This window comes from Carassius auratus, chromosome 25, assembly GCF_003368295.1.
Source record: "Carassius auratus strain Wakin chromosome 25, ASM336829v1, whole genome shotgun sequence".
NCBI classification, from domain to species: Eukaryota; Metazoa; Chordata; class Actinopteri; order Cypriniformes; family Cyprinidae; genus Carassius; species Carassius auratus.
In genome coordinates this window covers 19,342,699-19,356,354 of record NC_039267.1, presented here as the reverse complement: position 1 = coordinate 19,356,354, position 13,656 = coordinate 19,342,699, and positions in this window count along the sequence as shown.

Sequence of the window (13,656 nt, the reverse complement as noted above, 5' to 3'; positions counted from 1 at the left end):
AAGTTTCAAAAATCAACAGTACACTGTGTGCAAATTCACTACCATTTTGTTATGTTCGGGATGAGGCTTCGTATACAAGTCAAAAACTAAGCTTTTTTTTGCACAGGCCTATCTAAAGGGTTGATGGTCCCACCTAGTGATCAACTGTAAAAATAAAAATTTTTACCTCTTCCCAAAAGGGAAAACCACAAACAATCAAGAATGCATGATTTTGTGTCATGGCTTTGCAATCAAAAGTATCATTATAATGGAAGTCAATGGGGCAAAAAACAGCCACCAACAATAAATTAGGGAAAGAATTAATAAATCTAATGCTGCACAAAAACTAAAAATGCATCAAAGCCAATCTTGTTACTAATCTTTGACATGCCCAAGACTGTGATAAAAAAATCCAGCCACAATTACTTTTATATTGAAAATAAGTCATTTTGTTAGTTTTTTCCCCCCAAATCAGTGACATCATTTATGAACTTGGCAATTAAAGAGTTAAAATCTTGGATTTAAAAAAAAAAAAAAACATTTGGTAGTTTGGATCAGGACTGAGGTTGATTAATAGATTTATGCAAAAAAAAAAAATTTGATTTTTTTTTTTATCTGATACATTTTTATAGCAGTTTAATTGAGTGGATGTTTTCATCCCAAACATAACGAAAGGGTAGTGAATTTGAACAATGCACAAGGGATACATAATTTTTATTTGGCACCAGCCGCAGTTAATGTTGAAAGCTAGCAGGAGTTTGGTGGGGTGCGAGGTCTGTTTTGACCGATGGATGGAGACCTCAAGGCAGTGGCCTAAATGCTTATCTGAAGATTTGTCTTTATAGATTACAGTTTACATTGTACTTACTGAAGTACACCTCTGCATGCAGATACCCAACTGTACAAATTCATTTATAGATTTAAAACCCAGTCCTGAACCGGGAGAACCATGTTCTGCAGAGTTCAGTTCCAACACACTTGCTTGGACATTGCTACTGATCCTGAAGACCTTGCTTAGCTTAGGTGTGTTTATTTGGGGTAGCTAAACTTTGCAGGACACTGGCCATCCAAGAGGAGGACTGAGAGTCCTGACATTAGCATTTACATTCAGTGCATGTGATTTATCAATACTGAGTACATCTTAAAATGTACAGCTCATGAAAAATAAAAGTTCTAGATGGACAAACATTAAATGAATAAACCAGTGTGAATAAAAAATATATGAAAATACATTTGGAGGTAGGTTGAAAAAGCCAGAATGGGAAGTTTTAAAGTACAGCTTGAAGTGTGAAGTTTATTCTTGTACACAGATATGGCATATTCATGGTAGTACACATGAAATTAATGTATTTATTTGCCATTTTACGTAAATAGAAATCCTGTCTCCCCCTCTAGTGGACATTAAGTGTAAGACCTTCATTGCTCAGATAATGAAAGTCACTAGGATTTTTTGAGAAGGAAATTTGGTGAAACATTAAAATTTTAGTCGTTGTCAATTACTCTCATAATAAATGATAATAATGTTCAAATATATGTTGGCTTTCTCAAGGCCAACAAAGAAGACTAAAAGAAAAACCATTCAATTTAGTATGTAATAAAACGAATATTACTAATATATTTCATAAATTTAACTATAGTAATTTTCCCAATTAATTATTAATGTCACACACACCTACCTAGTGCCTTTTGACTTAAAAGATGAGAGTGGTAAATGTTACAGACATATTATCATGGAACTGTTCAGTCTATTATTGATTTTTATTTCCTCTTCAATCCAAGGAGACAAAACTATTTGCACTGTATTTACAGTGGGACAATATTCATACAATACTATAACCTAGAAATAATTTAAAGGCCTGACTTGCAAGTCACAGCAGCACGAATTATGTGCGCAGCAACATCTGACTCAAATATTATGTTAATTAACAGTGAGCGGTGGTTTCAGACACTACTCTTATAAGACTCTTATTCTGAAAGAATGTAAGATCGAGTTGAAGGCGGAGCGATCCGACCAATCAGATGAAAGGAGCGTTTCAGTTCCGCCCACAAGTGCGAATGAAATATTGAAGCCATAAGCTGTTTTTTAAACCCAAAACGACAAAATGAGAAATCAAGTCAAAAACTCATTTTCCGTTTGAAAACCTAGATGGAATAACGAATAAACGAGCCATTTTTCCATTTCTCGTTATTTAATTCATGTTCTCTCACTTGAATCCTCTTGAGTTTTTCGTTTTCTGTTTTTTAATTTGAAACGGATTTGGAATGGACGGAAGATACCCTGATTGACGGAAGATACCCTGATTTAAATGTATTAGCATTTTTACCTGTTATTATTAATCTAAATTAATCTCATTTTTAATATAGCTTAATTTCGTTTTTTCTTTATTTAAATTTAGTTTTTTCTTTATTTAAATTTAGTTTTTTCTTATTTAAATTTAGTTTTTTCTTTAATTTAAATTTATTTTTTTCTAATTTAAATGTAGTTTTTTTATTTAATTTAAATTTAGTTTTTTCTTTAATTTAAATCTTGTTTTTTCTTTAATTTAAATTTCGTTTTTTTCTTTATTTAAATTTTGTTTTTTATTTATTTAAATTTCGGTTTTTCTTTAATTTAAATTTAGTTTTTTCTTTATTTAAATTTCATTTTTGTTTATTTAAATTTCGTTTTTTCTTTATTTATATATATATATATATATATATATATATATATATATATATATATATATATATATATATATATATATATATATTTTAATTTAAATCTACCCTTACTGTGTCTATTTGTTAGTCAGAAAAATATAAGACTACCTTAAAAGTATTGCTTAATTTAATAGACCTGTGTGTGTGCGTTTTATATCACTCTTGGAGCATTAAGCCCTGCCCGCGTTAGGTGCGCTGCTTCCCGCTCGCGCTGCTCCGAGTGACTGTAGTTTACTAAAAGTTCATTGATTCTGAATGTGTCGCGTCTTGCGTGTCCATCTATATTGCACCAAATGCGACACTGCACTCCCTTGTGAAGCCGATTGGATGAACGGTTCTCGAAATAATAAAAATGCAAACGGACATACAGAAACAGATTCCTGCTTTTATTAGAGAGAAAAATATGTTAATTACTACCAAAGCTTCGAATCTCAAAAAATGGTACTCGTACCAGCCCTAAACGTTTTCCTCTTACAAGGCTATTCCTGAATTCAGTATTATTCTGGGCCGTTAAAAATAGACAGTTCTCTATATTGCACCAAATGCGACACTGCACTCCCTTGTGAAGCCGATTGGATGAACGGTTCTCGAAATAATAAAAATGCAAACGGACATACAGAAACAGATTCCTGCTTTTATTAGAGAGAAAAATATGTTAATTACTACCAAAGCTTCGAATCTCAAAAAATGGTACTCGTACCAGCCCTAAACGTTTTCCTCTTACAAGGCTATTCCTGAATTCAGTATTATTCTGGGCCGTTAAAAATAGACAGTTCTCTTCAAAAAAAAAAAAAAAAAAAAAACAAACAAACAGCTGATCTCCATCAGCAGATGTTCAGCGTCCTCACAGGAGCTTCATGATACAGTAAAACTACACAGAGTCAACACAGAGAGAACCAACATTGATCTGTTTCAGTGTTTGAGCTTCAGAATTTGACTACACAGTGTTACAGTTGTATGTCTATGCTAGCGTAGAGAATAAGTACACGAATAAATCACAAGAGGAGTTTACTGAACACCGATAGAGATAACAATAGAGATAACATAGACTACATACAACATTAACTTACATCCACTAACATCAAACACGGACATGGAGGAACTAAAAAGACAGGGTATTTAAACACAAGGGAAAAATCAGGTGAATGGAGACAGGTGGGGAATATTCATTTAACCAAACAAAAAAAGCAAAACGACCAAAAAAGGAAACAGAAAGTCCATGCATGTAACAGTTTGCCCTCTCCCAGAACGGGAGGAATACCAGTGGAGGGAGGGAGGGTGGGGGGCAGGCAAGGGGCAGACGAAGAGGGAGCAAGGAGCTAGGAACCAGAGCGGAGTGGATGGAGGGAGGAGCCAGGGAGGAGCCCGGAGCTAGAGGAGCCAGATGGTGCTCCAGAGACCAGCCAGGATGGAGATCCACGGTGGAGTCGATGGAAGGAGGAGCCATGGTGGAGGAGGAGCTGATGACACCAGGGGGCCGACAGACGGAGACTGCTCCGGTGGGTGAGGAGCCCAAGATGGAGCAGAGCAGCCGCAGAGCCAGGATCTGGAGGGCCAAGGTGGAGGTGGGGACCTGGAAGACCACTGCAGAGCCGGAGTGACTGAGGATGGAGGCGGAACAAGAGGGAACGAGGACCCTGACAGAGCCGGAGGGATGGAGTGATGAGGCAAAGCCAGAGGAATGGAGTCCAGAGGCGGTGGATGGTCGAAGACTGACCAAGCTGGAGCCGGAGGGACGAGGAAGCCCTGTGGAGCAAGTGGAGAAGGTGGGATGCCGGGCCACGGCTTAGACAAGGAAGCTAAGAGCCAAGGTGGAGCCGCTGGGTCGAAGGATAGAGGAGGAGTCCAGGCCTCGGAGGCTGGAGGTGGAGACAGGGAATCCACATGCCAAGGTGGAGCTGGAGACTGGAAGTCCTGCAGCGAACATTTACGCCCAGATGGCACGGACTGAGGGTGAGCTGCTGGAGTGACTGGCTCCAGCGGAGATGAGGTCGAGGAACTGGCTGGTCTAGGAGGAGATGAGAGAGGGTGGATGGGAGGAAACACAGGAGGATCAGGGCTGGACAGAGCCAGCAGAGAAACAGGAGATACGGGGCTGGACTGAACCAGCGGAAGTGGAGCAGAGAAACTGGCAGGTCTAGGAGGAAGCGGGAGAGGGAGGCTGGGAGGGAATAAAAGAGATTCAGGGCTGGACAGAATCAGCGGAGAAACAGAAGATTCAGGGCTGGACAGAACCAGCGGAAATGGAGCAGAAAATTCAGGGCTGGACAGAACCAGCGGAGAAACAGAAAATTCAGGGCTGGGCGGAACCAGCAGAGAAACAAAAAAAAGGGCTGGGCGGAACCAGCTGAGAAATAGAAAATTCAGGGCTGGGCGGAACAAGCGGAGAAATTGAAAATTCAGGGCTGGGTGGAACCAGCGTAGAAACAGAAAATTCAGGGCTGGGCAGAACCAGCGGAGAAACAGAAAATTCAGGGCTGGGCGGAACCAGCGGAGAAACAGAAAACTCAGTGCTGGGCGGAACCAGCCGAAAAACAGAAAATTCAGGGCTGGGCGGAACCACCGGAGAAACAGAAAATTCAGGGCTGGGCAGAACCAGCGGAGAAACGTCTTGGTTACGTATGTAACCCTCGTTCCCTGAAGGAGGGAACGGAGACGTTACGAGTGGGGGATCTCGCCCGAGAGCCCAATCACCTTCGAGTGGTACAAAACGAGCCAATGGTACACAAAGTACCTTGGTCTGCGGAATTTGCATCGCGAGCTCCGCCCCGCAGAGCGGGTATATAAGGAGCAACGCGAGCAACTCGCATTCAAGTCTTCGCTGAGGAGCCGAGCCTGTGACCCAGCCGTTCAGCGGAACAGCGATGTGGCAAGGGGACATAACGTCTCTGTTCCCTCCTTCAGGGAACGAGGGTTACATACGTAACCAAGACGTTCCCTTTCAGTCGGTCACGTTCGACGTTACGAATGGGGTCCCTTACAAAACGCCACATGGCTGTCTTCCAGCGACCCGTGTGAGTGATAGCACCCTGTCGTGAGGCCAGCACGAGTGAGGGCCTATAGCTCACACAGAATACACTGGGTAGCATATTCCAGCTGGACATATGCTAGCAGGCTGCCTGCCCGTGGGAGGACTTACAGAAAGCAGGTATCTACCAAGGTGGTGATACGTAAGAACTCTGAGGTACCCAGCCCGCAGGGTGGAAGTTTCAACGACAGAGCTGGCAAGGGGCTTGCCAAGGGAAAGACACATGCTGCGGAGAGACTTACTGTGGACATACACACGTGGGATTACCCAGAAGGGGAATCACGACACATGGAGGCACCTAGTCCCACACATGGCTGACCAAGGGGCATGTACGCAAGTGTTGGACATCAACAGTGCTGGAGGAACCCAGGTTTCTGACTGAGGAACTCACCTGAGGGGAATAGCGCACGCATCCAGTCCGCGGAGTGGAATGGCGCAGCAAGCGGATTGACACCGAGCAGGTCCTTACTGGCCCGAAGGGGCGAGTACCCGGGAGGACACGGGCTCTACACGGAGATTATAAAATCTCGCGAATGTGTTAGGTGTCGCCCAGCCCGCAGCTCTACAGATGTCTGCTAGCGAGGCGCCATGCGCCAGCGCCCAGGAGGAAGCTACGCTCCTAGTTGAGTGAGCTCTCACCACTAGGGGGCATGGCAGGTCTCGAGCCTGATAAGCCAGGACAATAGCATCCACTATCCAGTGGGATAACCTCTGCTTGGAGACAGCCTTTCCCTTCTGCTGGCCTCCGTAACAGACAAAGAGCTGGTCTGAGGTCCTAAGGCACCGAGTTCTGTCCACATAGGTGCGGAGCGCACGTACTGGACAGAGCAGCGCCAGGGCTGGGTCTGCCTCCTCCAGGGGCAGCGCTTGCAAGTTCACCACCTGATCCCTAAAAGGAGTGGTGGGAACTTTGGGCACGTACCCAGGCCGGGGTCTCAAGATAACATGAGAGTTAGCCGGCCCGAATTCCAGGCACGCTTCGTCGACTGAAAATGCCTGCAGGTCCCCGACTCTCTTCACTGAAGCCAAAGCCGTCGGGAGCGCAGTTTTCAAAGATAAAAACTTTAGCTCTACTGAGGGCAAGGGTTCGAAGGGAGCTCTCTGCAGTGCTGATAGAACCACTGCGAGGTCCCAAGAGGGGACTTGCTGAGGGCGAGGCGGATTGAGCCTCCTTGCTCCTCTCAGGAACCTGATGATCAGATCGTGCCTTCCAAGAGACTTACCTTCAACGGGGTCATGGTGAGCCGAAATGGCAGCCACATAGACCTTGAGGGTGGAAGGAGACAGCCTTCGTTCCAACCCCTCCTGAAGAAAGGAAAGCACTGACCCAACCGGGCATTTCCAGGGGTCCTCACACCATGAAGAACACCAAGTGATGAAGAGGTTCCACTTCAAAGCATAGGCATGTCTGGTGGACATGGCTCTAGCTGAAGTGATGGTAGCTACCACCTGTGGTGGCAAGGTACCTAAACCTTCCGTGACCCGTCCAGAACCCACACATGTAGGTTCCACAGATCGGGACGTGGGTGCCAGAGGGTGCCCCGTCTCTGAGAAAGAAGGTCCTTCCTCAAAGGAATTGGCCAGGGAGGGGGGAGTCCTGTCGCGAGGAGTACAAGTTCGGGGAACCAGGTCCGGCCGGGCCAAAAAGGCGCAACCATGAGGACCTGCTCCTCGTCCTCCCTGATCTTGCACAACGTCTGTGCAAGAAGGCTCACTGGGGGAAACGCATACTTGCGCAGGCCCAGCGGCCAACTGTGTGCCAGGGCGTCCGTGCCGAGGGTGCCCTCGGTCAGGGAGTAAAACAACTGGCAGTGGGAATTTTCTGGAGAGGCAAACAGGTCTACCTGAGCGTCTCCGAAGTGTTCCCAAATCAGCTGAACCGACTGGGGGTGGAGTCTCCATTCCCCGGGGTGAGACTGCTGTTGTGAGAGCTCGTCGGCTGCACGATTGAGCCTGCCTGGAATGTGAATGGCACGAAGTGACCTCAGATGCTTGTGACTCCACAGGAAGAGTGCATGAGAAGGCGAAGCGTTCTTGAGCCGTCTTTGCATGGAAACTGGCAAGGGGAGAGGAGAAAGAGAGCGGCGAGGAAGCACGTCGCCAGCTGTCGTTCATGGCCTCTTGGGACCCGGAGGTAGAGGAAACAGCTCTTTTAGTGAAGGTTTGGGTACCACCGGCCGCAGGGCCAGTGGCGGAACAAAATGAAAACAAGAACAAAGGATTCTCCCCCGGCCCTCCTCCGGGGGAAGGAGTGGTCCTGCTACCATCTCCTGATGAGCTGACGTCTCCAACTCCGGGTCGCCCGTCTCAGGAACGCCGCTTGGCCTGGCGTTTGGCAGGTTTAGGGGCAGAGACGGGTTGCGCCGCCCTTCTGCGGCCATCTCCTCACTGCGGACGGGGTGAAGGCTGCTGCTGTGGCCGAGCGGGAGTGGAGGAGGCCGCAGGGGGGCGCCCTCGGCGACGAACAGGCTGAGGTTGCGCCGGCAGCGGGGTGGAAGCAGCAGTGGGCCGCCGGGGCAAGATGTGTCTGATGGCCTCAGACTGCTTCTGGGCGGCAGAGAACTGCTGGATCAGACTCCCTCATGTCTGCCAGGTTCAGCCATAGGTGGCGCTCCTGGACCACCAAAGTGGACATCACCTGACCCAAGGAGCTCGCAGTGACCTTCGTCGCCCGGAGAGTGAGGTCGGTAGCAGTGCGCACCTCCTGAAAAACCCCTGGGTCAGCACCGCCCTCGTGCAGCTGCTGGAGCAGCTTGGCCTGATAGACCTGAAGTGAGGCCATGGCATGCAGGGATGAAGCGGCCTGGCCCGCAGCTCTGTAAGCCTTGGCCACAAGCGTGGATGAGAACTTACAGGCCTTGGAGGGCAGCTTGGGACCACCACGCCAAGCGGAGGCGCTCTGTGGACACAGTTGCATCGCAACAGAACGCTCCACCGGGGGAATCCCAGCATACCCCTTGGCCGCCCCGCCATCGAGGGCAGTGAAGGCGGAGGAAGAACCAGAATGGTTTCGGGCAGTTAAAGGTGCCTTCCATGAACTAGTTACTTCCTGGTGCACTTCCGGGAAGAAAGGAACCAGAGGGGGGTGCTGGCGATCCGCATGAGCAGCCCCCAGGAACCAATCATCCAGCCTCGAGCGCTCGGGACAGGGTGGAGGATTCCACTCAAGCCCGATGCTCTCCGCTGCCCGGGAAAGCACGGCCGTCAGCTCGAGATCAGACTCGGACAACGCTGGCACTCCCGAGGGAGGCAACGGAGCCGAACCCTCATCTCCCGAGGACTCAAGCCCGCCTTGTGATGCGGCGATCGGCATACGGTCCTCTTCGCGAGCCCCGAATGAGATATCAGGAGCCTGAGAGGGTCCAGCAAACTCATCCGGGAACTCGACCGGCTGCAGCGTATGTGAGGGGGGTGTGGCCCGAGGAGGTTCGCTCGTTGGGGAAGCCCACACGGTAACCCTCAGATCACCCTGGCCACCAGCCGAAGTAGCTCTCTTACGAGAAGAAGAGCTAGAACGGGGTGTGGCAGAGGGGACTCTATACCTTTTAAGGTAATCGAGTCTCGATCTCAACGCCGAGATGGTCATGTCCCCGCAATGAGAACATGAGCCATCCACGAACGCAGTCTCAGCATGCTGGAAGCCCAGACACGTGACACAGCGATCGTGACCGTCACGAGGAGCGATATATCGACCGCACCCAGAAACACACGGGCGAAATGACATCTTTAAAAAGACGCAAATCGGCCCGTATCTCTTTTGTGAGATAAATTTGTCTCTTTTAGAGGTGTTGAAGCGCTCAGGGGAACGCGGGAGCTGTCGCAGGAAACCCAGACGAACCGCTGAATCGCGCCGTCACACCAACACCAGCTCTTGCACCAGTTGCTCCTTATATACCCGCTCTGCGGGGCGGAGCTCGCGATGCAAATTCTGCAGACCAAGGTACTTTGTGTACCATTGGCTCGTTTTGTACCACTCGAAGGGGATTGGGCTCTCGGGTGAGATCCCCCATTCGTAACGTTGAACGTGACCGACTGAAAGGGAACAGAAAATTGAGGGCTGGGCAGAACCAGCGTAAATGGAGCAGAGGAAATGACTGGAGGAGGTGGGAGTGGGAGACTGGGAGGGTATACAGTTGGGTGACCACCCGTCCTGCGTAGCACGTGCGCGCACAGCGTTTGAAGCCCAATTCATGCATCCCACAAATTGAGACTGTGTCACGCATAGTCAATGCTTGCTCAAAAAAAGTTGGTCGCACTATATCCTCGAGCCCCAGGCAGCCAAACGAACATTACTTAACAGTTCAGCACGCTACTGTTGCCACACCCACCCCTCAGTTGAACTGCTGACTAGGTTGTTGTCAACGTTTTCTTTGTGGTCATGAAAGCACACGCACGTCCATACCAGACACACTGGGAAGGAACTTTTAGATGCACGCTTTCCAATTCGAAAAATGGAGAAAGAGACTCTGAGGCACCGCCATCATCAGTTAAAAAAAGAGAAGGTGTGTCCGGTTTCAAACTTTTTTTTTTGTTATGCGCCTGCCTTTACTAACATGTGAGTTCACCATCCTTCCTCCTCGTGAACCTCTGGAGTTGTGAGTTTAGACTTTTTTTTGTAACTGTTCCTGTGGGGTTGAGCAACTACAATTAATTTTAATCCTATAATTTTATATTATAATTTATTAAAAACAAAACTGTTTTGGGTCCTAATTCTGTTACACTTGTGTGTCTATGCTAGCGTAGAGAATAAGTGCACGAGGAGGGTATAAATCGCAAGAGGAGTTCAGTAAACATCGATAGAGATAACATAGACTACATACAACATTACTACATTAACTTACATCAACTAACATCAATCACAGACAAGGAGGAACTCAAAAGACAGGGTATTTAAACACGAGAGAGAAATCAGGTGAATGGAGACAGGTGGGGTATAATCAACTAACCAAACAAGAAAAGGAAAAAGACCAAATAAGGAAACAGAAAGTCAATGAACGTAACACATAGAATAGTTTCATAATTTCCTTCATCTGCAGGTGTTTTCAGGATTAAGTGAGTGAGCTCTCACCATCTTAATGTAATAAAGAAGACAAAATATGAATTAAAACAGACACAATCATTTATTATGTGAATCAATATTTAAGTGAATGTTAATTTAATTTAAAAAATTCTAAACAAATTATAGTTTTTAAATATTGCAAGTTTTTAAAGTATACAGTTAAATAACATTGTAACAACGTATACATTTATAAACAGATTATACATTTACTTTTATAAATATGAATATTTCTTAATAACATTTTAACAATAATAAATAGTATTTTAGTTTATCTACTTGATCTCCATGAATTTTTATGACAACGATCCTAAATCCACCAATGTAAATGTAACTCTGAAAATCACATTAGAGCACTGGCAAACTGTCAAACATTAAGATTGTGTATTAATAATTTTTAATATCAAGTCTAGTTTCAGCCCAGTATTTTCATGAAGAATCACCAGGATCTTTACAAACTGCTTTCGATGAGTTTACTCAATTTAACTTGGGCATACATGTGTGGTTCTCAAACAAATGGCGACTCATTCATAGTTTTAAAAAAATGAATAAAAAATCCCCAGTTGTATAAAAGAACAATTCATTCAATTCAATTCATAAAGTATTTCTATAGCAATGTCGAGTGGTTTATTCTCTGTACACACAGAAGAGGGCATCACTATGTGAATGAACTCTTATTGATCATCAGCCGACATGAGCTTTTGACAAATAACTGATGATCAGTTATCTTCAACATATCACTTTAGATTGCATTCATACAGACAAAAATAAAGGATGGAGTACAGTACATATTCATAGATACAGCGAAACATAATATTAAGACAGCTGAAGTTTCAGGAATGTTTAAAACTGTGAAATCTAAATTGGTATCTAAACATCAAACAGTGACAGGAAGACCTTAAATTCATTGAAGAATACAGAAATTTTTGTCCATTCTAGTTGTTTTATGATAATTTATTTTTTAAGTGTTTTATCCAGCAGTGGAGATTTATAGACATAATTAAACTTGTCATATTAAACATCTCCCTCTTATTTTACTTTGAATTAAAATTGTATTAGAAAAGTTTAGTCACTATTAGTGATGAATTTGTTCTCATAAATCTGTCAGTTTAATTTAGTTATAGACTGCAACATGAAGACACATTCAGTTATCTGCAGTGTCTCAGTAAGGACTGAAGATGAAACACTGTGGCGTGAGAAATGGTCTTTTAAAAGTCTTTGAGAGTTAACTACAGTCTTCAGGTCAATTATTTAAATAGCGCAAGTCACTTTGCATCATCACCACATGCTTCAGTGCTCTGAGAGTGTTTATAGAGCTGTCAGTTTAACACTCGCTGACTGATACTTTCTCATAATAACACACACAACAACTACAATGATCTTAGGAATGCATTTTCAAGGTAAATTATTGCTTTTATTTAAATAGCATCTTATTTTAATGGCAATTTTCTATAGCATCTTTTTTAAGTTCAGAAGTTTCATGTGTTTTAATTGTTCTTCAGACTCTTCAGTTGTTACAGACACGCCAGGTTCCACCTCCTTCAGATCACAGCGCACGCCCTCACCTGAATACTGATCACTCCCACCTGACCCTCATCCACCAGCAATCACCTCTGCACTTCAAATACCACACACACACTCACTCAGTCAGCGTCCGGTCTCGTTCGCAACAAGGTCTTACCTATATGCTAACTCTAAGGCCTAACTCTATCTCTACTTCCCTCTCTCCAGCGATCTCCAGAAGCTCCCAGTCATCATTGTGTGTGTGTGGTACACCCTCCTCCAGCGTCTCTACCCCTCATCGACGGATCCATTCTTCACTGCCTCTAACACCATCACTTTACCCACCACAACCTGCTCCTCTGCTTGTGCCTAAATAAACTGTCTTTCTGTTATCCTCAGCCTCCTGTGGTATTCCGTAACAGAAGACCGGACCCACACTGATCGCAGAAGCATGAGCCTCCAGACCCTTTCCAAGACCTGGTAGACGCATTGTGTCGGACACTCACCACTCTACCCGCATCCCCAACACCTGCAAGCACTTCTGCAGACATTCCAGCACTTCCTCACCTGCCATGCACGCCAGTCCCATGGCAAAGCCGGCGCCCTACTCTGGTTCGACGGAGGATTGCAGCGGATTTCTACTCCAATGCTCGCGGTCCTGGAGATGCAACCACACTTATACCCTACTGAAAGATCTAAGGTGACCTTCCTGATATCCCAATTGCAAGGTAAAGCACTTCAGTGGGCCAATTCTATTTGGACACAGAATAACCCAGTTATCCAGTCATATTCTAGCTTCATCTACCATTTCCAAGAAGTTTTTGGCAGACCAGCTTGGGACTCTTCTACTGGTGAGAAACTTTATAACCTGAAACAGGGAAAAATGTCTGTCAATGAATATGCTCTTCAGTACAGGACTTTAGCGGCCACCAGTGGATGGAACGAACAGGCCTTGCTGACTACCTACCGTCAGGGATTGGAACTTTGAGTGCGGTTTCATCTCGCTGCATACGAGGACACCATTGGGCTTGAATGGTTCATTCAACTCTCCATCCGCTTCGCCACCCATATGCAGTCGTGCCTCGAAGAGCACCAGGGCCAGGCGTACTCCAACTCGCCACTCTCCCAACCTGAGGCCATCAGCTCCCCAGAACCAGCCAGCAAACCCATGCTCGTCGATTCCTTCCCCGGCACCTCTTGCAGTATGTACCACCTCCATAGAGAGCCCGGTGGAAAATCAATCCATCTCCATCCCGACGTGCTACGCCCCTTCAGTGAAGTATTCTGCCCCAAATGGGCCTCCAAGCTGCCTACAAACCGGCCGTGGGACTGTGCCATCGATCTGCTTCCGGGTGAACCAGAGCCTAAAGGAAGGATATATCCCCTTTTC